This window comes from Phalangium opilio, unplaced genomic scaffold (assembly GCF_054372755.1).
Source record: "Phalangium opilio isolate 3A_F unplaced genomic scaffold, DU_Popi_V2 ptg000487l_1, whole genome shotgun sequence".
Classification (NCBI taxonomy): domain Eukaryota; kingdom Metazoa; phylum Arthropoda; class Arachnida; order Opiliones; family Phalangiidae; genus Phalangium; species Phalangium opilio.
In genome coordinates, this window is record NW_028324237.1 from 1445832 (window position 1) to 1469983 (window position 24152).

Consider the following 24152-nt stretch of genomic DNA (forward strand, 5'->3'; position numbering starts at 1 on the left):
TCTACCACTGAGCTATTCCCCTTTGTTCATAGCCGTAATGTCGATTTAACTAAAATAAACGCAGTGATCCGTGCTGTTACAATGAGAACTCGGGTTTGAACCAAGGACCTCTCGATCTGCAATCGAATGCTCTACCACTGAGCTATTCCCCCATGTTCAAGGCCGTAATGTCGATTTAACTAAAATAAACGAAATGATCCGTGCTGTTACAGGGAGAACTCGGGTTTGAACCAAGGACCTCTCGATCTGCCGTCGAATGCTCTACCACTGAGGTATTCCCACTTGTTCAGGACCGTATTGTCGTTTTAACTAAAATAAACGGAATGTTTCGTGCTGTTACAGGGAGAACTGGGGTTTGAACCAAGGACCTTTCGATCTGCAGTCGCATACTCTACCACTGAGCTATTCCCCTTGTTCAGGTCCGTATTGTCGTTTTAACTAAAATAAACGGAATGATTCGTGCTGTTACAGGGAGAACTCGAGTTTGAACCTAGGACCTCTCGATCTGCAGTCGAATGCTCTACCACTGAGCTATTCCCCTTTGTTCATAGCCGTAATGTCGATTTAACTAAAATAAACGCAATGATCCGAGCTGTTACAATGAGAACTCGGGTTTGAACCAAGGACCTCTCGATCTGCAATCGAATGCTCTACCACTAAGCTATTCCCCCTTGTTAAAGACCGTAATGTCGTTTTAACTAAAATAAACGGAATGATCCGTGCTGTTACAGGGAGAACTCGGGTTTGAACCAAGAACCTCTCGATCTGCCGTCGAATGCTCTACCACTGAGCTATTCCCCCTTGTTCAAGGCGGAATGTCGATTTAACTAAAATAAACGAAATGATTCGTGCTGTTACAGGGAGAACTGGGGTTTGAACCAAGGACCTCTCGATCTGCAGTCGCATACTCTACCACTGAGCTATTCCCCTTGTTCAGGACCGTATTGTCGTTTTAACTAAAATAAACGGAATGATTCGTGCTGTTACAGGGAGAACTCGGGTTTGAACCAAGGACCTCTCGATCTGCAGTCGAATGCTCTACCACTGAGCTATTTTCCCTTGTTCAAGGCCGTAATGTCGATTTAACTAAAATAAACGAAATGATCCGTGCTGTTACAATGAGAACTCGGGTTTGAACCAAGGACCTCTCGATCTGCAATCGAATGCTCTACCACTGAGCTATTTTCCCTTGTTCAAGGCCGTAATGTCGATTTAACTAAAATAAACGAAATGATCCGTGCTGTTACAGGGAGAACTCGGGTTTGAACCAAGGACCTCTCGATCTGCCGTCGAATGCTCTACCACTGAGGTATTCCCACTTGTTCAGGGCCGTATTGTCGTTTTAACTAAAATAAACGGAATGTTTCGTGCTGTTACAGGGAGAACTGGGGTTTGAACCAAGGACCTTTCGATCTGCAGTCGCATACTCTACCACTGAGCTATTCCCCTTTGTTCATAGCCGTAATGTCGAACTAACTAAAATAAACGCAATGATCCGTGCTGTTACAGTAAGAACTCGGGTTTGAACCAAGGACCTCTCGATCTGCAATCGAATGCTCTACCACTGAGCTATTCCCCCTTGTTCAAGGCGGAATGTCGATTTAACTAAAATAAACCAAATGATCCGTGTTGTTACAGGGAGAACTGGGGTTTGAACCAAGGACCCCTCGATCTGCAGTCGCATACTCTACCACTGAGCTATTCCTACTTGTTCATAATCGTAATGTCGATTTAACTATAATAAACGGAATGAATCGTACTACTACAGGGGGAACTCAGGTTTGAACCAAGGACTTCTTAATCTGCAGTCGAATGCTACACCACTGAGCTATTCCCCCTTGTTCAAGGCGGAATGTCGATTTAACTAAAATAAACGCAATGATCCGTGCTGTTACAATGAGAACTCGGGTTTGAACCAAGGACCTCTCGATCTGCAATCGAATGCTCTACCACTGAGCTATTCCCCCTTGTTCAAGGCCGTAATGTCGATTTAACTAAAAAAAACGAAATGATCCGTGCTGTTACAGGGAGAACTGGGGTTTGAACCAAGGACCTCTCGATCTGCAGTCGCATACTCTACCACTGAGCTATTCCCCTTGTTCAGGACCGTATTGTCGTTTTAACTAAAATAAACGGAATGTTTCGTGCTGTTACAGGGAGAACTCGGGTTTGAACCAAGGACCTCTCGATCTGCAGTCGAATGCTCTACCACTGAGCTATTCCCCCTTGTTCAAGGCGGAATGTCGATTTAACTAAAATAAACGAAATGATCCGTGCTGTTACAGGGAGAACTGGGGTTTGAACCAAGGACCTCTCGATCTGCAGTCGCATACTCTACCACTGAGCTATTCCCTCTTGTTCAATGCCGTAATGTCGATTTAACTAAAATAAACCAAATGATCCGTGCTGTTACAGGGAGAACTGGGGTTTGAACCAAGGACCTCTCGATCTGCAGTCGCATACTCTACCACTGAGCTATTCCTACTTGTTCATAATCGTAATGTCGATTTAACTAAAATAAACGGAATGAATCGTACTACTACAGGGGGAACTCAGGTATGAAACCACGGACTTCTTAATCTGCAGTCGAATGCTACACCACTGAGCTATTCCCCCTTGTTCAAGGCGGAATGTCGATTTAACTAAAATAAACGGAATGAATCGTACTACTACAGGGGGAACTCAGGTATGAAACCAAGGACTTCTTAATCTGCAGTCGAATGCTACACCACTGAGCTATTCCCCCTTGTTCAAGGCGTAATGTCGATTAAACTAAAATAAACGCTATGATCCGTGCTGTTACAGGGCGGACTGGGGTTTGAACCAAGGACCTCTCGATCTGCAGTCGCATACTCTACCACTGAGCTATTCCCCCTTGTTCATAGCCGTAATGTCGATTTAACTAAAATAAACGCAATGATCCGTGCTGTTACAAGGAGAACTCGGGTTTGAACCAAGGACCTCTCGATCTGCAGTCGAATGCTCTACCACTGAGCTATTCCCCCTTGTTCAAGGCGGAATGTCGATTTAACTAAAATAAACGGAATGATTCGTGCTGTTACAGGGAGAACTCGGGTTTGAACCAAGGACCTCTCGATCTGCAGTCGAATGCTCTACCACTGAGCTATTCCCCTTTGTTCATAGCCGTAATGTCGATTTAACTAAAATAAACGCAATGATCCGTGCTGTTACAATGAGAACTCGGGTTTGAACCAAGGACCTCTCGATCTGCAGTCGCATACTCTACCACTGAGCTATTCCCCTTGCTCAGGACCGTATTGTCGTTTTAACTAAAATAAACGGAATGATTCGTGCTGTTACAGGGAGAACTCGGGTTTGAACCAAGGACCTCTCGATCTGCAGTCGAATGCTCTACCACTGAGCTATTCCCCCTTGTTCAAGGCCGTAATGTCGATTTAACTAAAATTAACGAAATGATCCGTGCTGTTACAGGGAGAACTGGGGTTTGAACCAAGGACCTCTCGATCTGCAGTCGAATGCTCTACCACTGAGCTATTCCCCTTGCTCAGGACCGTATTGTCGTTTTAACTAAAATAAACGGAATGATTCGTGCTGTTACAGGGAGAACTGGGGTTTGAACCAAGGACCTCTCGATCTGCAGTCGAATGCTCTACCACTGAGCTATTCCCCTTTGTTCATAGCCGTAATGTCGATTTAACTAAAATAAACGAAATGATTCGTGCTGTTACAGGGAGAACTGGGGTTTGAACCAAGGACCTCTCGATCTGCAGTCGCATACTCTACCACTGAGCTATTCCCCTTGCTCAGGACCGTATTGTCGTTTTAACTAAAATAAACGGAATGATTCGTGCTGTTACAGGGAGAACTCGGGTTTGAACCAAGGACCTCTCGATCTGCAGTCGAATGCTCTACCACTGAGCTATTCCCCCTTGTTCAAGGCCGTAATGTCGATTTAACTAAAATTAACGAAATGATCCGTGCTGTTACAGGGAGAACTGGGGTTTGAACCAAGGACCTCTCGATCTGCAGTCGCATACTCTACCACTGAGCTATTCCCCTTGTTCAGGACCGTATTGTCGTTTTAACTAAAATAAACGGAATGATTCGTGCTGTTACAGGGAGAACTCGGGTTTGAACCAAGAACCTCTCGATCTGCAGTCGAATGCTCTACCACTGAGCTATTCCCCCTTGTTCAAGGCGGAATGTCGATTTAACTAAAATAAACGAAATGATCCGTGCTGTTACTGGGAGAACTGGGGTGTGAAACAAGGACCTCTCGATCTGCAGTCGCATACTCTACCACTGAGCTATTCCCCTTGTTCAAGGCCGTAATGTCGATTTAACTAAAATAAACGGAATGATCCGTGCTGTTACAGGGAGAACTCGGGTTTGAACCAAGGACCTCTCGATCTGCAGTCGAATGCTCTACCACTGAGCTATTCCCCTTTGTTCATAGCCGTAATGTCGATTTAACTAAAATAAACGCAATGATCCGTGCTGTTACAATGAGAACTCGGGTTTGAACCAAGGACCTCTCGATCTGCAATCGAATGCTCTACCACTGAGCTATTCCCCCTTGTTCAAGGCCGTAATGTCGATTTAACTAAAATAAACGAAATGATCCGTGCTGTTACAGGGAGAACTGGGGTTTGAACCAAGGACCTCTCGATCTGCAGTCGCATACTCTACCACTGAGCTATTCCCTCTTGTTCAATGCCGTAATGTCGATTTAACTAAAATAAACCAAATGATCCGTGCTGTTACAGGGAGAACTGGGGTTTGAGCCAAGGACCTCTCGATCTGCAGTCGCATACTCTACCACTGAGCTATTCCTACTTGTTCATAATCGTAATGTCGATTTAACTAAAATAAACGGAATGAATCGTACTACTACAGGGGGAACTCAGGTATGAAACCAAGGACTTCTTAATCTGCAGTCGAATGCTACACCACTGAGCTATTCCCCCTTGTTCAAGGCGGAATGTCGATTTAACTAAAATAAACGGAATGAATCGTACTACTACAGTTGGAACTCAGGTATGAAACCAAGGACTTCTTAATCTGCAGTCGAATGCTACACCACTGAGCTATTCCCCCTTGTTCAAGGCGTAATGTCGATTAAACTAAAATAAACGCTATGATCCGTGCTGTTACAGGGAGGACTGGGGTTTGAACCAAGGACCTCGCGATCTGCAGTCGCATACTCTACCACTGAGCTATTCCCCCTTGTTCATAGCCGTAATGTCGATTTAACTAAAATAAACGCAATGATCCGTGCTGTTACAAGGAGAACTCGGGTTTGAACCAAGGACCTCTCGATCTGCAGTCGAATGCTCTACCACTGAGCTATTCCCCCTTGTTCAAGGCGGAATGTCGATTTAACTAAAATAAACGAAATGATTCGTGCTGTTACAGGGAGAACTGGGGTTTGAACCAAGGACCTCTCGATCTGCAGTCGCATACTCTACCACTGAGCTATTCCCCTTGTTCAGGACCGTATTGTCGTTTTAACTAAAATAAACGGAATGATTCGTGCTGTTACAGGGAGAACTCGGGTTTGAAACAAGGACCTCTCGATCTGCAGTCGAATGCTCTACCACTGAGCTATTCCCCTTTGTTCATAGCCTTAATGTCGATTTAACTAAAATAAACGCAATGATCCGTGCTGTTACAATGAGAACTCGGGTTTGAACCAAGGACCTCTCGATCTGCAGTCGCATACTCTACCACTGAGCTATTCCCCTTGTTCAGGACCGTATTGTCGTTTTAACTAAAATAAACGGAATGATTCGTGCTGTTACAGGGAGAACTCGGGTTTGAACCAAGGACCTCTCGATCTGCAGTCAAATGCTCTACCACTGAGCTATTCCCCTTTGTTCATAGCCGTAATGTCGATTTAACTAAAATAAACGAAATGATTCGTGCTGTTACAGGGAGAACTGGGGTTTGAACCAAGGACCTCTCGATCTGCAGTCGCATACTCTACCACTGAGCTATTCCCCTTGCTCAGGACCGTATTGCCGTTTTAACTAAAATAAACGGAATGATTCGTGCTGTTACAGGGAGAACTCGGGTATGAACCAAGGACCTCTCGATCTGCAGTCGAATGCTCTACCACTGAGCTATTCCCCCTTGTTCAAGGCCGTAATGTCGATTTAACTAAAATTAACGAAATGATCCGTGCTGTTACAGGGAGAACTGGGGTTTGAACCAAGGACCTCTCGATCTGCAGTCGCATACTCTACCACTGAGCTATTCCCCTTGTTCAGGACCGTATTGTCGTTTTAACTAAAATAAACGGAATGATTCGTGCTGTTACAGGGAGAACTCGGGTTTGAACCAAGGACCTCTCGATCTGCAGTCGAATGCTCTACCACTGAGCTATTCCCCCTTGTTCAAGGCGGAATGTCGATTTAACTAAAATAAACGAAATGATCCGTGCTGTTACAGGGAGAACTGGGGTTTGAACCAAGGACCTCTCGATCTGCAGTCGCATACTCTACCACTGAGCTATTCCCTCTTGTTCAATGCCGTAATGTCGATTTAACTAAAATAAACCAAATGATCCGTGCTGTTACAGGGAGAACTGAGGTTTGAACCAAGGACCTCTCGATCTGCAGTCGCATACTCTACCACTGAGCTATTCCTACTTGTTCATAATCGTAATGTCGATTTAACTAAAATAAACGGAATGAATCGTACTACTACAGGGGGAACTCAGGTATGAAACCACGGACTTCTTAATCTGCAGTCGAATGCTACACCACTGAGCTATTCCCCCTTGTTCATAGCCGTAATGTCGATTTAACTAAAATAAACGCAATGATCCGTGCTGTTACAAGGAGAACTCGGGTTTGAACCAAGGACCTCTCGATCTGCAGTCGAATGCTCTACCACTGAGCTATTCCCCCTTGTTCAAGGCGGAATGTCGATTTAACTAAAATAAACGAAATGATTCGTACTGTTACAGGGAGAACTGGGGTTTGAACCAAGGACCTCTCGATCTGCAGTCGCATACTCTACCACTGAGCTATTCCCCTTGTTCAGGACCGTATTGTCGTTTTAACTAAAATAAACGGAATGATTCGTGCTGTTACAGGGAGAACTCGGGTTTGAACCAAGGACCTCTCGATCTGCAGTCGAATGCTCTACCACTGAGCTATTCCCCTTTGTTCATAGCCGTAATGTCGATTTAACTAAAATAAACGAAATGATTCGTGCTGTTACAGGGAGAACTGGGGTTTGAACCAAGGACCTCTCGATCTGCAGTCGCATACTCTACCACTGAGCTATTCCCCTTGCTCAGGACCGTATTGTCGTTTTAACTAAAATAAACGGATTGATTCGTGCTGTTACAGGGAGAACTCGGGTTTGAACCAAGGACCTCTCGATCTGCAGTCGAATGCTCTACCACTGAGCTATTCCCCCTTGTTCAAGGCCGTAATGTCGATTTAACTAAAATTAACGAAATGATCCGTGCTGTTACAGGGAGAACTGGGGTTTGAACCAAGGACCTCTCGATCTGCAGTCGCATACTCTACCACTGAGCTATTCCCCTTGTTCAGGACGGTATTGTCGTTTTAACTAAAATAAACGGAATGATTCGTGCTGTTACAGGGAGAACTCGGGTTTGAACCAAGGACCTCTCGATCTGCAGTCGAATGCTCTACCACTGAGCTATTCCCCTTTGTTCATAGCCGTAATGTCGATTTAACTAAAATTAACGAAATGATCCGTGCTGTTACAATGAGAACTCGGGTTTGAACCAAGGACCTCTCGATCTGCAGTCGCATACTCTACCACTGAGCTATTCCCCTTGTTCAGGACCGTATTGTCGTTTTAACTAAAATAAACGGAATGATTCGTGCTGTTACAGGGAGAACTCGGGTTTGAACCAAGGACCTCTCGATCTGCAGTCAAATGCTCTACCACTGAGCTATTCCCCTTTTTTCATAGCCGTAATGTCGATTTAACTAAAATAAACGAAATGATTCGTGCTGTTACAGGGAGAACTGGGGTTTGAACCAAGGACCTCTCGATCTGCAGTCGCATACTCTACCACTGAGCTATTCCCCTTGTTCAGGACCGTATTGTCGTTTTAACTAAAATAAACGGAATGATTCGTGCTGTTACAGGGAGAACTCGGGTTTGAACCAAGGACCTCTCGATCTGCAGTCGAATGCTCTACCACTGAGCTATTCCCCCTTGTTCAAGGCGGAATGTCGATTTAACTAAAATAAACGAAATGATCCGTGCTGTTACAGGGAGAACTGGGGTTTGAACCAAGGACCTCTCGATCTGCAGTCGCATACTCTACCACTGAGCTATTCCCCTTGTTCAGGACCGTATTGTCGTTTTAACTAAAATAAACGGAATGATTCGTGCTGTTACAGGGAGAACTCGGGTTTGAACCAAGGACCTCTCGATCTGCAGTCGAATGCTCTACCACTGAGCTATTCCCCCTTGTTCAAGGCGGAATGTCGATTTAACTAAAATAAACGAAATGATCCGTGCTGTTACAGGGAGAACTGGGGTTTGAACCAAGGACCTCTCGATCTGCAGTCGCATACTCTACCACTGAGCTATTCCTACTTGTTCATAATCGTAATGTCGATTTAACTAAAATAAACGGAATGAATCGTACTACTACAGGGGGAACTCAGGTATGAAACCACGGACTTCTTAATCTGCAGTCGAATGCTACACCTTTGAGCTATTCCCCCTTGTTCAAGGCGGAATGTCGATTTAACTAAAATAAACGGAATGAATCGTACTACTACAGGGGGAACTCAGGTATGAAACCAAGGACTTCTTAATCTGCAGTCGAATGCTACACCACTGAGCTATTCCCCCTTGTTCAAGGCGTAATGTCGATTAAACTAAAATAAACGCTATGATCCGTGCTGTTACAGGGAGGACTGGGGTTTGAACCAAGGACCTCTCGATCTGCAGTCGCATACTCTACCACTGAGCTATTCCCCCTTGTTCATAGCCGTAATGTCGATTTAACTAAAATAAACGCAATGATCCGTGCTGTTACAAGGAGAACTCGGGTTTGAACCAAGGACCTCTCGATCTGCAGTCGAATGCTCTACCACTGAGCTATTCACCCTTGTTCAAGGCGGAATGTCGATTTAACTAAAATAAACGAAATGATTCGTACTGTTACAGGGAGAACTGGGGTTTGAACCAAGGACCTCTCGATCTGCAGTCGCATACTCTACCACTGAGCTATTCCCCTTGTTCAGGACCGTATTGTCGTTTTAACTAAAATAAACTGAATGATTCGTGCTGTTACAGGGAGAACTCGGGTTTGAACCAAGGACCTCTCGATCTGCAGTCGAATGCTCTACCACTGAGCTATTCCCCTTTGTTCATAGCCGTAATGTCGATTTAACTAAAATAAACGAAATGATTCGTGCTGTTACAGGGAGAACTGGGGTTTGAACCAAGGACCTCTCGATCTGCAGTCGCATACTCTACCACTGAGCTATTCCCCTTGCTCAGGACCGTATTGTCGTTTTAACTAAAATAAACGGAATGATTCGTGCTGTTACAGGGAGAACTCGGGTTTGAACCAAGGACCTCTCGATCTGCAGTCGAATGCTCTACCACTGAGCTATTCCCCCTTGTTCAAGGCCGTAATGTCGATTTAACTAAAATTAACGAAATGATCCGTGCTGTTACAGGGAGAACTGGGGTTTGAACCAAGGACCTCTCGATCTGCAGTCGCATAATCTACCACTGAGCTATTCCCCTTGTTCAGGACCCGATTGTCGTTTTAACTAAAATAAACGGAATGATTCGTGCTGTTACAGGGAGAACTCGGGTTTGAACCAAGGACCTCTCGATCTGCAATCGAATGCTCTACCACTGAGCTATTCCCCCTTGTTCAAGGCCGTAATGTCGATTTAACTAAAATAAACGAAATGATCCGTGCTGTTACAGGGAGAACTGGGGTTTGAACCTAGGACCTCTCGATCTGCAGTCGCATACTCTACCACTGAGCTATTCCTACTTGTTCATAATCGTAATGTCGATTTAACTAAAATAAACGGAATGAATCGTACTACTACAGGGGGAACTCAGGTATGAAACCAAGGACTTCTTAATCTGCAGTCGAATGCTACACCACTGAGCTATTCCCCCTTGTTCAAGGCGGAATGTCGATTTAACTAAAATAAACGGAATGAATCGTACTACTACAGGGGGAACTCAGGTATGAAACCAAGGACTTCTTAATCTGCAGTCGAATGCTACACCACTGAGCTATTCCCCCTTGTTCAAGGCGTAATGTCGATTAAACTAAAATAAACGCTATGATCCGTGCTGTTACAGGGAGGACTGGGGTTTGAACCAAGTACCTCTCGATCTGCAGTCGCATACTCTACCACTGAGCTATTCCCCCTTGTTCATAGCCGTAATGTCGATTTAACTAAAATAAACGCAATGATCCGTGCTGTTTCAAGGAGAACTCGGGTTTGAACCAAGGACCTCTCGATCTGCAGTCGAATGCTCTACCACTGAGCTATTCCCCCTTGTTCAAGGCGGAATGTCGATTTAACTAAAATAAACGCTATGATCCGTGCTGTTACAGGGAGAACTCGGGTATGAACCAAGGACCTCTCGATCTGCAGTCGAATGCTCTACCACTGAGCTATTCCCCCTTGTTCAAGGCCGTAATGTCGATTTAACTAAAATTAACGAAATGATCCGTGCTGTTACAGGGAGAACTGGGGTTTGAACCAAGGACCTCTCGATCTGCAGTCGCATACTCTACCACTGAGCTATTCCCCTTGTTCAGGACCGTATTGTCGTTTTAACTAAAATAAACGGAATGATTCGTGCTGTTACAGGGAGAACTCGGGTTTGAACCAAGGACCTCTCGATCTGCAGTCGAATGCTCTACCACTGAGCTATTCCCCCTTGTTCAAGGCGGAATGTCGATTTAACTAAAATAAACGAAATAATCCGTGCTGTTACAGGGAGAACTGGGGTGTGAACCAAGGACCTCTCGATCTGCAGTCGCATACTCTACCACTGAGCTATTCCCCTTGTTCAAGGCCGTAATGTCGATTTAACTAAAATAAACGGAATGATCCGTGCTGTTACAGCGAGAACTCGGGTTTGAACCAAGGACCTCTCGATCTGCAGTCGAATGCTCTACCACTGAGCTATTCCCCTTTGTTCATAGCCGTAATGTCGATTTAACTAAAATAAACGCAATGATCCGTGCTGTTACAATGAGAACTCGGGTTTGAACCAAGGACCTCTCGATCTGCAATCGAATGCTCTACCACTGAGCTATTCCCCCTTGTTCAGGACCGTATTGTCGTTTTAACTAAAATAAACGGAATGATTCGAGCTGTTACAGTGAGAACTCGGGTTTGAACCAAGGACCTCTCGATCTGCAGTCGAATGCTCTACAATTGAGCTACTCCACCTTGTTCATAACCGTTATGTCGATTTAACTAAAATAAAGGGATTGATCCGTGCTGTTACAGGGAGAACTCGGGTTTGAACCAAGCACCTCTCGATCTGCAGTCGAATGCTCTACCATTGAGCTATTCCACATTGTTCATAACCGTTATGTCGATTTAACTAAAATAAACGGATTGATCCGTGCTGTTACAGGGAGAACTCGGGTTTGAACCAAGCACCTCTCGATCTGCAGTCGAATGCTCTACCACTGAGCTATTCCCCTTGTTCATAGCCGTAATGTCGATTTAACTAAAATAAACGCAATGATCCGTGCTGTTACAGGGAGAACTCGGGTTTGAACCAAGCACCTCTCGATCTGCCGTCAAATTCTCTACCACTGAGCTATTCCTACTTGTTCATTATCGTAATGTCGATTTAACTAAAATAAACGGAATGATTCGTACAACTACAGGGGGAACTCAGGTTTGAACCAAGGACTTCTCAATCTGCAGTCGAATGCTACACCACTGAGCTATTCCCCCTTGTTCATAGCCGTAATGTCGATTTAACTAAAATAAACGCAATGATCCGTGCTGTTACAGTGAGAACTCGGGTTTGAACCAAGGACCTCTCGATCTGCAGTCGAATGCTCTACCATTGAGCTATTCCTACTTGTCCATAATCGTAATGTCGATTTAACTAAAATAAACGGAATGATTCGTACTACTACAGGGGGAATTCAGGTTTGAACCAAGGACTTCTCAATCTGCAGTCGAATGCTACACCACTGAGCTATTCCCCCTTGTTCAATGCCGTAATGTCGATTTAACTAAAATAAACCAAATGATCCGTGCTGTTACAGGGAGAACTGGGGTTTGAACCAAGGACCTCTCGATCTGCAGTCGCATACTCTACCACTGAGCTATTCCTACTTGTTCATAATCGTAATGTCGATTTAACTAAAATAAACGGAATGAATCGTACTACTACAGGGGGAACTCAGGTATGAAACCAAGGACTTCTTAATCTGCAGTCGAATGCTACACCACTGAGCTATTCCCCCTTGTTCAAGGCGGAATGTCGATTTAACTAAAATAAACGGAATGAATCGTACTACTACAGGGGGAACTCAGGTATGAAACCAAGGACTTCTTAATCTGCAGTCGAATGCTACACCACTGAGGTATTCCCCCTTGTTCAAGGCGTAATGTCGATTAAACTAAAATAAACGCTATCATCCGTGCTGTTACAGGGAGGACTGGGGTTTGAACCAAGTACCTCTCGATCTGCCGTCGAATTCTCTACCACTGAGCTATTCCTACTTGTTCATTTTCGTAATGTCGATTTAACTAAAATAAAGGGAATGATTCGTACTACTACAGGGGGAACTCAGGTTTGAACCAAGGACTTCTCAATCTGCAGTCGAATGCTACACCACTGAGCAATTTCCCCTTGTTCATAGCCGTAATGTCGTTTTAACTAAAATAAACGGAATGATCCGTGCTGTTACAGGGAGAACTGGGGTTTGAACCAAGGACCTCTCGATCTGCAGTCGAATGCTCTACCACTGAGCTATTCCCCCTTGTTTGTAGCTGTAATGTCGATTTAACTAAAATAAACGAAATGATCCGTGCTGTAACAGGGAGAACTCGGGTTTAACCAAGCACCTCTCGATCTGCCGTCGAATTCTCTACCACTGACCTATTCCTACTTGTCCATAATCGTAATGTCGATTTAACTAAAATAAACGGAATGATTCGTACTACTACAGGGGGAATTCAGGTTTGAACCAAGGACTTCTCAATCTGCAGTCGAATGCTACACCACTGAGCTATTCCCCCGTGTTCAAAGCGTAATGTCGATTTAACTAAAATAAACGCAATGATCCGTGCTATTACAGGGAAAACTCGGGTTTGATCCATGGACCTTTCGATCTGCAGTCGAATGCTCTACCACTCAGCTACTCCCCTTACTTCAAGGCCGTAATGTCGATTTAACTAAAATAAACGCAATGATCCGTGCTATTACAGGGAAAACTCGGGTTTGAACCACGGACCTCTCGATCTGCAGTCGAACGCTCTACCACTGAGCTATTCCCCCTTGTTTATAGCTGTAATGTCGATTTAACTAAAATAAACGAAATGATCCGTGCTGTTACAGGGAGAACTGGGGTTTGAACCAAGGACCTCTCGATCTGCAGTCGCATACTCTACCACTGAGCTATTCCCCTTGTTCAGGACCGTATTGTCGTTTTAACTAAAATAAACGGAATGATTCGTGCTGTTACAGGGAGAACTCGGGTTTGAACCAAGGACCTCTCGATCTGCAGTCGAATGCTCTACCACTGAGCTATTCCCCTTTGTTCATAGCCGTAATGTCGATTTAACTAAAATAAACGAAATGATTCGTGCTGTTACAGGGAGAACTGGGGTTTGAACCAAGGACCTCTCGATCTGCAGTCGCATACTCTACCACTGAGCTATTCCCCTTGCTCAGGACCGTATTGTCGTTTTAACTAAAATAAACGGAATGATTCGTGCTGTTACAGGGAGAACTCGGGTTTGAACCAAGGACCTCTCGATCTGCAGTCGAATGCTCTACCACTGAGCTATTCCCCCTTGTTCAAGGCCGTAATGTCGATTTAACTAAAATTAACGAAATGATCCGTGCTGTTACAGGGAGAACTGGGGTTTGAACCAAGGACCTCTCGATCTGCAGTCGCATAATCTACCACTGAGCTATTCCCCTTGTTCAGGACCCGATTGTCGTTTTAACTAAAATAAACGGAATGATTCGTGCTGTTACAGGGAGAACTCGGGTTTGAACCAAGGACCTCTCGATCTGCAATCGAATGCTCTACCACTGAGCTATTCCCCCTTGTTCAAGGCCGTAATGTCGATTTAACTAAAATAAACGAAATGATCCGTGCTGTTACAGGGAGAACTGGGGTTTGAACCAAGGACCTCTCGATCTGCAGTCGCATACTCTACCACTGAGCTATTCCCTCTTGTTCAATGCCGTAATGTCGATTTAACTAAAATAAACCAAATGATCCGTGCTGTTACAGGGAGAACTGGGGTTTGAACCAAGGACCTCTCGATCTGCAGTCGCATACTCTACCACTGAGCTATTCCTACTTGTTCATAATCGTAATGTCGATTTAACTAAAATAAACGGAATGAATCGTACTACTACAGGGGGAACTCAGGTATGAAACCAAGGACTTCTTAATCTGCAGTCGAATGCTACACCACTGAGCTATTCCCCCTTGTTCAAGGCGGAATGTCGATTTAACTAAAATAAACGGAATGAATCGTACTACTACAGGGGGAACTCAGGTATGAAACCAAGGACTTCTTAATCTGCAGTCGAATGCTACACCACTGAGCTATTCCCCCTTGTTCAAGGCGTAATGTCGATTAAACTAAAATAAACGCTATGATCCGTGCTGTTACAGGGAGGACTGGGGTTTGAACCAAGTACCTCTCGATCTGCAGTCGCATACTCTACCACTGAGCTATTCCCCCTTGTTCATAGCCGTAATGTCGATTTAACTAAAATAAACGCAATGATCCGTGCTGTTTCAAGGAGAACTCGGGTTTGAACCAAGGACCTCTCGATCTGCAGTCGAATGCTCTACCACTGAGCTATTCCCCCTTGTTCAAGGCGGAATGTCGATTTAACTAAAATAAACGAAATGATTCGTGCTGTTACAGGGAGAACTGGGGTTTGAACCAAGGACCTCTCGATCTGCAGTCGCATACTCTACCACTGAGCTATTCCCCTTGTTCAGGACCGTATTGTCGTTTTAACTAAAATAAACGCTATGATCCGTGCTGTTACAGGGAGAACTCGGGTATGAACCAAGGACCTCTCGATCTGCAGTCGAATGCTCTACCACTGAGCTATTCCCCCTTGTTCAAGGCCGTAATGTCGATTTAACTAAAATTAACGAAATGATCCGTGCTGTTACAGGGAGAACTGGGGTTTGAACCAAGGACCTCTCGATCTGCAGTCGCATACTCTACCACTGAGCTATTCCCCTTGTTCAGGACCGTATTGTCGTTTTAACTAAAATAAACGGAATGATTCGTGCTGTTACAGGGAGAACTCGGGTTTGAACCAAGGACCTCTCGATCTGCAGTCGAATGCTCTACCACTGAGCTATTCCCCCTTGTTCAAGGCGGAATGTCGATTTAACTAAAATAAACGAAATAATCCGTGCTGTTACAGGGAGAACTGGGGTGTGAACCAAGGACCTCTCGATCTGCAGTCGCATACTCTACCACTGAGCTATTCCCCTTGTTCAAGGCCGTAATGTCGATTTAACTAAAATAAACGGAATGATCCGTGCTGTTACAGCGAGAACTCGGGTTTGAACCAAGGACCTCTCGATCTGCAGTCGAATGCTCTACCACTGAGCTATTCCCCTTTGTTCATAGCCGTAATGTCGATTTAACTAAAATAAACGCAATGATCCGTGCTGTTACAATGAGAACTCGGGTTTGAACCAAGGACCTCTCGATCTGCAATCGAATGCTCTACCACTGAGCTATTCCCCCTTGTTCAGGACCGTATTGTCGTTTTAACTAAAATAAACGGAATGATTCGAGCTGTTACAGTGAGAACTCGGGTTTGAACCAAGGACCTCTCGATCTGCAGTCGAATGCTCTACAATTGAGCTACTCCACCTTGTTCATAACCGTTATGTCGATTTAACTAAAATAAAGGGATTGATCCGTGCTGTTACAGGGAGAACTCGGGTTTGAACCAAGCACCTCTCGATCTGCAGTCGAATGCTCTACCATTGAGCTATTCCACATTGTTCATAACCGTTATGTCGATTTAACTAAAATAAACGGATTGATCCGTGCTGTTACAGGGAGAACTCGGGTTTGAACCAAGCACCTCTCGATCTGCAGTCGAATGCTCTACCACTGAGCTATTCCCCTTGTTCATAGCCGTAATGTCGATTTAACTAAAATAAACGCAATGATCCGTGCTGTTACAGGGAGAACTCGGGTTTGAACCAAGCACCTCTTGATCTGCCGTCAAATTCTCTACCACTGAGCTATTCCTACTTGTTCATTATCGTAATGTCGATTTAACTAAAATAAACGGAATGATTCGTACAACTACAGGGGGAACTCAGGTTTGAACCAAGGACTTCTCAATCTGCAGTCGAATGCTACACCACTGAGCTATTCCCCCTTGTTCATAGCCGTAATGTCGATTTAACTAAAATAAACGCAATGATCCGTGCTGTTACAGTGAGAACTCGGGTTTGAACCAAGGACCTCTCGATCTGCAGTCGAATGCTCTACCATTGAGCTATTCCTACTTGTCCATAATCGTAATGTCGATTTAACTAAAATAAACGGAATGATTCGTACTACTACAGGGGGAATTCAGGTTTGAACCAAGGACTTCTCAATCTGCAGTCGAATGCTACACCACTGAGCTATTCCCCCTTGTTCAATGCCGTAATGTCGATTTAACTAAAATAAACCAAATGATCCGTGCTGTTACAGGGAGAACTGGGGTTTGAACCAAGGACCTCTCGATCTGCAGTCGCATACTCTACCACTGAGCTATTCCTACTTGTTCATAATCGTAATGTCGATTTAACTAAAATAAACGGAATGAATCGTACTACTACAGGGGGAACTCAGGTATGAAACCAAGGACTTCTTAATCTGCAGTCGAATGCTACACCACTGAGCTATTCCCCCTTGTTCAAGGCGGAATGTCGATTTAACTAAAATAAACGGAATGAATCGTACTACTACAGGGGGAACTCAGGTATGAAACCAAGGACTTCTTAATCTGCAGTCGAATGCTACACCACTGAGCTATTCCCCCTTGTTCAAGGCGTAATGTCGATTAAACTAAAATAAACGCTATGATCCGTGCTGTTACAGGGAGGACTGGGGTTTGAACCAAGTACCTCTCGATCTGCCGTCGAATTCTCTACCACTGAGCTATTCCTACTTGTTCATTTTCGTAATGTCGATTTAACTAAAATAAAGGGAATGATTCGTACTACTACAGGGGGAACTCAGGTTTGAACCAAGGACTTCTCAATCTGCAGTCGAATGCTACACCACTGAGCAATTTCCCCTTGTTCATAGCCGTAATGTCGTTTTAACTAAAATAAACGGAATGATCCGTGCTGTTACAGGGAGAACTGGGGTTTGAACCAAGGACCTCTCGATCTGCAGTCGAATGCTCTACCACTGAGCTATTCCCCCTTGTTTGTAGCTGTAATGTCGATTTAACTAAAATAAACGAAATGATCCGTGCTGTAACAGGGAGAACTCGGGTTTAACCAAGCACCTCTCGATCTGCCGTCGAATTCTCTACCACTGACCTATTCCTACTTGTCCATAATCGTAATGTCGATTTAACTAAAATAAACGGAATGATTCGTACTACTACAGGGGGAATTCAGGTTTGAACCAAGGACTTCTCAATCTGCAGTCGAATGCTACACCACTGAGCTATTCCCCCGTGTTCAAAGCGTAATGTCGATTTAACTAAAATAAACGCAATGATCCGTGCTATTACAGGGAAAACTCGGGTTTGATCCATGGACCTTTCGATCTGCAGTCGAATGCTCTACCACTCAGCTACTCCCCTTACTTCAAGGCCGTAATGTCGATTTAACTAAAATAAACGCAATGATCCGTGCTATTACAGGGAAAACTCGGGTTTGAACCACGGACCTCTCGATCTGCAGTCGAACGCTCTACCACTGAGCTATTCCCCCTTGTTTATAGCTGTAATGTCGATTTAACTAAAATAAACGAAATGATCCGTGCTGTTACAGGGAGAACTCGGGTTTAAACCAAGGACCTCTCGATCTGCAGTCGCATGCTCTACCACTGAGCTATTCCCCCTTGTTCAAGACCGTAATGTCGTTTTAAGTAAAATAAACGGAATGATCCGTGCTGTTACAGGGGGAAATCAGGTTTGACCAAGGACCTCTCGATCTGCAGTCGAATGCTCTACCACTAAGCTATTCCCCCTTGTTCAGGACCGTATTGTCGTTTTAACTAAAATAAACGGAATGATACGTGCTGTTACAGTGAGAACTCGGGTTTGAACCAAGGACCTCTCGATCTGCAGTCGAATGCTCTACCATTGAGCTATTCCACCTTGTTCATAACCGTTATGTCGATTTAACTAAAATAAACGGATTGATCCGTGCTATTACAGGGAAAACTCGGGTTTGAACCATGGACCTCTCGATCTGCAGTCGAATGCTCTACCACTGAGCTATTCCCCCTTGTTTGTAGCTGTAATGTCGATTTAACTAAAATAAACGAAATGATCCGTGCTGTAACAGGGAGAACTCGGGTTTAAACCACGGACCTCTCGATCTGCAGTCGCATGCTCTACCACTAAGCTATTCCCCCGTGTTCAAGACCGTAATGTCGTTTTAACTAAAATAAACGGAATGATCCGTGCTGTTACAGGGAGAACTCGGGTTTAACCAAGCACCTCTCGATCTGCCGTCGAATTCTCTACCACTGAGCTATTCCTACTTGTTCATTTTCGTAATGTCGATTTAACTAAAATAAAGGGAATGATTCGTACTACTACAGGGGGAACTCAGGTTTGAACCAAGGACTTCTCAATCTGCAGTCGAATGCTACACCACTGAGCAATTTCCCCTTGTTCATAGCCGTAATGTCGTTTTAACTAAAATAAACGGAATGATCCGTGCTGTTACAGGGAGAACTGGGGTTTGAACCAAGGACCTCTCGATCTGCAGTCGAATGCTCTACCACTGAGCTATTCCCCCTTGTTTGTAGCTGTAATGTCGATTTAACTAAAATAAACGGATTGATCCGTGCTGTTACAGGGAGAACTCGGGTTTGAACCAAGCACCTCTCGATCTGCCGTCGAATTCTCTACCACTGACCTATTCCTACTTGTCCATAATCGTAATGTCGATTTAACTAAAATAAACGGAATGATTCGTACTACTACAGGGGGAATTCAGGTTTGAACCAAGGACTTCTCAATCTGCAGTCGAATGCTACACCACTGAGCTATTCCCCCTTGTTCAAAGCGTAATGTCGATTTAACTAAAATAAACGCAATGATCCGTGCTATTACAGGGAAAACTCGGGTTTGATCCATGGACCTTTCGATCTGCAGTCGAATGCTCTACCACTCAGCTACTCCCCTTACTTCAAGGCCGTAATGTCGATTTAACTAAAATAAACGCAATGATCCGTGCTATTACAGGGAAAACTCGGGTTTGAACCACGGACCTCTCGATCTGCAGTCGAACGCTCTACCACTGAGCTATTCCCCCTTGTTTATAGCTGTAATGTCGATTTAACTAAAATAAACGAAATGATCCGTGCTGTTACAGGGAGAACTCGGGTTTAAACCAAGGACCTCTCGATCTGCAGTCGCATGCTCTACCACTGAGCTATTCCCCCTTGTTCAAGACCGTAATGTCGTTTTAAGTAAAATAAACGGAATGATCCGTGCTGTTACAGGGGGAAATCAGGTTTGACCAAGGACCTCTCGATCTGCAGTCGAATGCTCTACCACTAAGCTATTCCCCCTTGTTCAGGACCGTATTGTCGTTTTAACTAAAATAAACGGAATGATACGTGCTGTTACAGTGAGAACTCGGGTTTGAACCAAGGACCTCTCGATCTGCAGTCGAATGCTCTACCATTGAGCTATTCCACCTTGTTCATAACCGTTATGTCGATTTAACTAAAATAAACGGATTGATCCGTGCTATTACAGGGAAAACTCGGGTTTGAACCATGGACCTCTCGATCTGCAGTCGAATGCTCTACCACTGAGCTATTCCCCCTTGTTTGTAGCTGTAATGTCGATTTAACTAAAATAAACGAAATGATCCGTGCTGTAACAGGGAGAACTCGGGTTTAAACCACGGACCTCTCGATCTGCAGTCGCATGCTCTACCACTAAGCTATTCCCCCGTGTTCAAGACCGTAATGTCGTTTTAACTAAAATAAACGGAATGATCCGTGCTGTTACAGGGAGAACTCGGGTTTAACCAAGCACCTCTCGATCTGCCGTCGAATTCTCTACCACTGAGCTATTCCTACTTGTTCATTTTCGTAATGTCGATTTAACTAAAATAAAGGGAATGATTCGTACTACTACAGGGGGAACTCAGGTTTGAACCAAGGACTTCTCAATCTGCAGTCGAATGCTACACCACTGAGCAATTTCCCCTTGTTCATAGCCGTAATGTCGTTTTAACTAAAATAAACGGAATGATCCGTGCTGTTACAGGGAGAACTGGGGTTTGAACCAAGGACCTCTCGATCTGCAGTCGAATGCTCTACCACTGAGCTATTCCCCCTTGTTTGTAGCTGTAATGTCGATTTAACTAAAATAAACGAAATGATCCGTGCTGTAACAGGGAGAACTCGGGTTTAACCAAGCACCTCTCGATCTGCCGTCGAATTCTCTACCACTGAGCTATTCCTACTTGTTCATTATCGTAATGTCGATTTAACTAAAATAAACGGAATGATCCGTGCTGTTACAGGGAGAACTCGGGTTTGAACCAAGCACCTCTCGATCTGCCGTCAAATTCTCTACCACTGAGCTATTCCTACTTGTTCATTATCGTAATGTCGATTTAACTAAAATAAACGGAATGATTCGTACTACTACAGGGGGAACTCAGGTTTGAACCAAGGACTTCTCAATCTGCAGTCGAATGCTACACCACTGAGCTATTCCCCCTTGTTCATAGCCGTAATGTCGATTTAACTAAAATAAACGCAATGATCCGTGCTGTTACAGTGAGAACTCGGGTTTGAACCAAGGACCTCTCGATCTGCAGTCGAATGCTCTACCATTGAGCTATTCCACCTTGTTCATAACCGTTATGTCGATTTAACTAAAATGAACGGATTGATCCGTGCTATTACAGGGAAAACTCGGGTTTGAACCATGGACCTCTCGATCTGCAGTCGAATGCTCTACCACTGAGCTATTCCCCCTTGTTTGTAGCTGTAATGTCGATTTAACTAAAATAAACGAAATGATCCGTGCTGTAACAGGGAGAACTCGGGTTTAAACCACGGACCTCTCGATCTGCAGTCGCATGCTCTACCACTAAGCTATTCCCCCGTGTTCAAGACCGTAATGTCGTTTTAACTAAAATAAACGGAATGATCCGTGCTGTTACAGGGAGAACTCGGGTTTAACCAAGCACCTCTCGATCTGCCGTCGAATTCTCTACCACTGAGCTATTCCTACTTGTTCATTTTCGTAATGTCGATTTAACTAAAATAAAGGGAATGATTCGTACTACTACAGGGGGAACTCAGGTTTGAACCAAGGACTTCTCAATCTGCAGTCGAATGCTACACCACTGAGCAATTTCCCCTTGTTCATAGCCGTAATGTCGTTTTAACTAAAATAAACGGAATGATCCGTGCTGTTACAGGGAGAACTGGGGTTTGAACCAAGGACCTCTCGATCTGCAGTCGAATGCTCTACCACTGAGCTATTCCCCCTTGTTTGTAGCTGTAATGTCGATTTAACTAAAATAAACGGATTGATCCGTGCTGTTACAGGGAGAACTCGGGTTTGAACCAAGCACCTCTCGATCTGCCGTCGAATTCTCTACCACTGACCTATTCCTACTTGTCCATAATCGTAATGTCGATTTAACTAAAATAAACGGAATGATTCGTACTACTACAGGGGGAATTCAGGTTTGAACCAAGGACTTCCCAATCTGCAGTCGAATGCTACACCACTGAGCTATTCCCCCTTGTTCAAAGCGTAATGTCGATTTAACTAAAATAAACGCAATGATCCGTGCTATTACAGGGAAAACTCGGGTTTGATCCATGGACCTTTCGATCTGCAGTCGAATGCTCTACCACTCAGCTACTCCCCTTACTTCAAGGCCGTAATGTCGATTTAACTAAAATAAACGCAATGATCCGTGCTATTACAGGGAAAACTCGGGTTTGAACCACGGACCTCTCGATCTGCAGTCGAACGCTCTACCACTGAGCTATTCCCCCTTGTTTATAGCTGTAATGTCGATTTAACTAAAATAAACGAAATGATCCGTGCTGTTACAGGGAGAACTCGGGTTTAAACCAAGGACCTCTCGATCTGCAGTCGCATGCTCTACCACTGAGCTATTCCCCCTTGTTCAAGACCGTAATGTCGTTTTAAGTAAAATAAACGGAATGATCCGTGCTGTTACAGGGGGAAATCAGGTTTGACCAAGGACCTCTCGATCTGCAGTCGAATGCTCTACCACTAAGCTATTCCCCCTTGTTCAGGACCGTATTGTCGTTTTAACTAAAATAAACGGAATGATACGTGCTGTTACAGTGAGAACTCGGGTTTGAACCAAGGACCTCTCGATCTGCAGTCGAATGCTCTACCATTGAGCTATTCCACCTTGTTCATAACCGTTATGTCGATTTAACTAAAATAAACGGATTGATCCGTGCTATTACAGGGAAAACTCGGGTTTGAACCATGGACCTCTCGATCTGCAGTCGAATGCTCTACCACTGAGCTATTCCCCCTTGTTTGTAGCTGTAATGTCGATTTAACTAAAATAAACGAAATGATCCGTGCTGTAACAGGGAGAACTCGGGTTTAAACCACGGACCTCTCGATCTGCAGTCGCATGCTCTACCACTAAGCTATTCCCCCGTGTTCAAGACCGTAATGTCGTTTTAACTAAAATAAACGGAATGATCCGTGCTGTTACAGGGAGAACTCGGGTTTAACCAAGCACCTCTCGATCTGCCGTCGAATTCTCTACCACTGAGCTATTCCTACTTGTTCATTTTCGTAATGTCGATTTAACTAAAATAAAGGGAATGATTCGTACTACTACAGGGGGAACTCAGGTTTGAACCAAGGACTTCTCAATCTGCAGTCGAATGCTACACCACTGAGCAATTTCCCCTTGTTCATAGCCGTAATGTCGTTTTAACTAAAATAAACGGAATGATCCGTGCTGTTACAGGGAGAACTGGGGTTTGAACCAAGGACCTCTCGATCTGCAGTCGAATGCTCTACCACTGAGCTATTCCCCCTTGTTTGTAGCTGTAATGTCGATTTAACTAAAATAAACGAAATGATCCGTGCTGTAACAGGGAGAACTCGGGTTTAACCAAGCACCTCTCGATCTGCCGTCGAATTCTCTACCACTGAGCTATTCCTACTTGTTCATTATCGTAATGTCGATTTAACTAAAATAAACGGAATGATCCGTGCTGTTACAGGGAGAACTCGGGTTTGAACCAAGCACCTCTCGATCTGCCGTCAAATTCTCTACCACTGAGCTATTCCTACTTGTTCATTATCGTAATGTCGATTTAACTAAAATAAACGGAATGATTCGTACTACTACAGGGGGAACTCAGGTTTGAACCAAGGACTTCTCAATCTGCAGTCGAATGCTACACCACTGAGCTATTCCCCCTTGTTCATAGCCGTAATGTCGATTTAACTAAAATAAACGCAATGATCCGTGCTGTTACAGTGAGAACTCGGGTTCGATCCATGGACCTTTCGATCTGCAGTCGAATGCTCTACCACTCAGCTACTCCCCTTACTTCAAGGCCGTAATGTCGATTTAACTAAAATAAACGCAATGATCCGTGCTATTACAGGGAAAACTCGGGTTTGAACCACGGACCTCTCGATCTGCAGTCGAACGCTCTACCACTGAGCTATTCCCCCTTGTTTATAGC

The 24152-nt window shown here is 44.4% G+C and overlaps 15 non-coding genes across 15 annotated transcripts; all 15 read right to left on the reverse strand.

Moving 5' to 3' along the window:
* Positions 1-987: 987 nt before the first annotated feature.
* On the reverse strand, positions 988-1059 carry TRNAC-GCA (transfer RNA cysteine (anticodon GCA)). Its single transcript has one exon. It is a non-coding gene; the product is annotated as a tRNA-Cys (tRNA).
* A 1095-nt stretch (positions 1060-2154) lies between these two features.
* TRNAC-GCA (transfer RNA cysteine (anticodon GCA)) lies at positions 2155-2226 on the reverse strand. Its single transcript has one exon. It is a non-coding gene; the product is annotated as a tRNA-Cys (tRNA).
* Positions 2227-3321: 1095 nt separating this feature from the next.
* TRNAC-GCA (transfer RNA cysteine (anticodon GCA)) lies at positions 3322-3393 on the reverse strand. The gene has a single exon. It is a non-coding gene; the product is annotated as a tRNA-Cys (tRNA).
* A 446-nt stretch (positions 3394-3839) lies between these two features.
* TRNAC-GCA (transfer RNA cysteine (anticodon GCA)) lies at positions 3840-3911 on the reverse strand. Its single transcript has one exon. It is a non-coding gene; the product is annotated as a tRNA-Cys (tRNA).
* Positions 3912-4098: 187 nt separating this feature from the next.
* Positions 4099-4170, reverse strand: TRNAC-GCA (transfer RNA cysteine (anticodon GCA)). Its single transcript has one exon. It is a non-coding gene; the product is annotated as a tRNA-Cys (tRNA).
* A 2131-nt stretch (positions 4171-6301) lies between these two features.
* On the reverse strand, positions 6302-6373 carry TRNAC-GCA (transfer RNA cysteine (anticodon GCA)). The gene has a single exon. It is a non-coding gene; the product is annotated as a tRNA-Cys (tRNA).
* A 965-nt stretch (positions 6374-7338) lies between these two features.
* Positions 7339-7410, reverse strand: TRNAC-GCA (transfer RNA cysteine (anticodon GCA)). Its single transcript has one exon. It is a non-coding gene; the product is annotated as a tRNA-Cys (tRNA).
* A 705-nt stretch (positions 7411-8115) lies between these two features.
* Positions 8116-8187, reverse strand: TRNAC-GCA (transfer RNA cysteine (anticodon GCA)). The gene has a single exon. It is a non-coding gene; the product is annotated as a tRNA-Cys (tRNA).
* A 186-nt stretch (positions 8188-8373) lies between these two features.
* TRNAC-GCA (transfer RNA cysteine (anticodon GCA)) lies at positions 8374-8445 on the reverse strand. Its single transcript has one exon. It is a non-coding gene; the product is annotated as a tRNA-Cys (tRNA).
* A 1094-nt stretch (positions 8446-9539) lies between these two features.
* Positions 9540-9611, reverse strand: TRNAC-GCA (transfer RNA cysteine (anticodon GCA)). Its single transcript has one exon. It is a non-coding gene; the product is annotated as a tRNA-Cys (tRNA).
* Positions 9612-9798: 187 nt separating this feature from the next.
* TRNAC-GCA (transfer RNA cysteine (anticodon GCA)) lies at positions 9799-9870 on the reverse strand. The gene has a single exon. It is a non-coding gene; the product is annotated as a tRNA-Cys (tRNA).
* Positions 9871-10836: 966 nt separating this feature from the next.
* TRNAC-GCA (transfer RNA cysteine (anticodon GCA)) lies at positions 10837-10908 on the reverse strand. Its single transcript has one exon. It is a non-coding gene; the product is annotated as a tRNA-Cys (tRNA).
* A 3041-nt stretch (positions 10909-13949) lies between these two features.
* On the reverse strand, positions 13950-14021 carry TRNAC-GCA (transfer RNA cysteine (anticodon GCA)). The gene has a single exon. It is a non-coding gene; the product is annotated as a tRNA-Cys (tRNA).
* A 187-nt stretch (positions 14022-14208) lies between these two features.
* Positions 14209-14280, reverse strand: TRNAC-GCA (transfer RNA cysteine (anticodon GCA)). Its single transcript has one exon. It is a non-coding gene; the product is annotated as a tRNA-Cys (tRNA).
* A 1225-nt stretch (positions 14281-15505) lies between these two features.
* TRNAC-GCA (transfer RNA cysteine (anticodon GCA)) lies at positions 15506-15577 on the reverse strand. The gene has a single exon. It is a non-coding gene; the product is annotated as a tRNA-Cys (tRNA).
* Positions 15578-24152: the final 8575 nt, after the last annotated feature.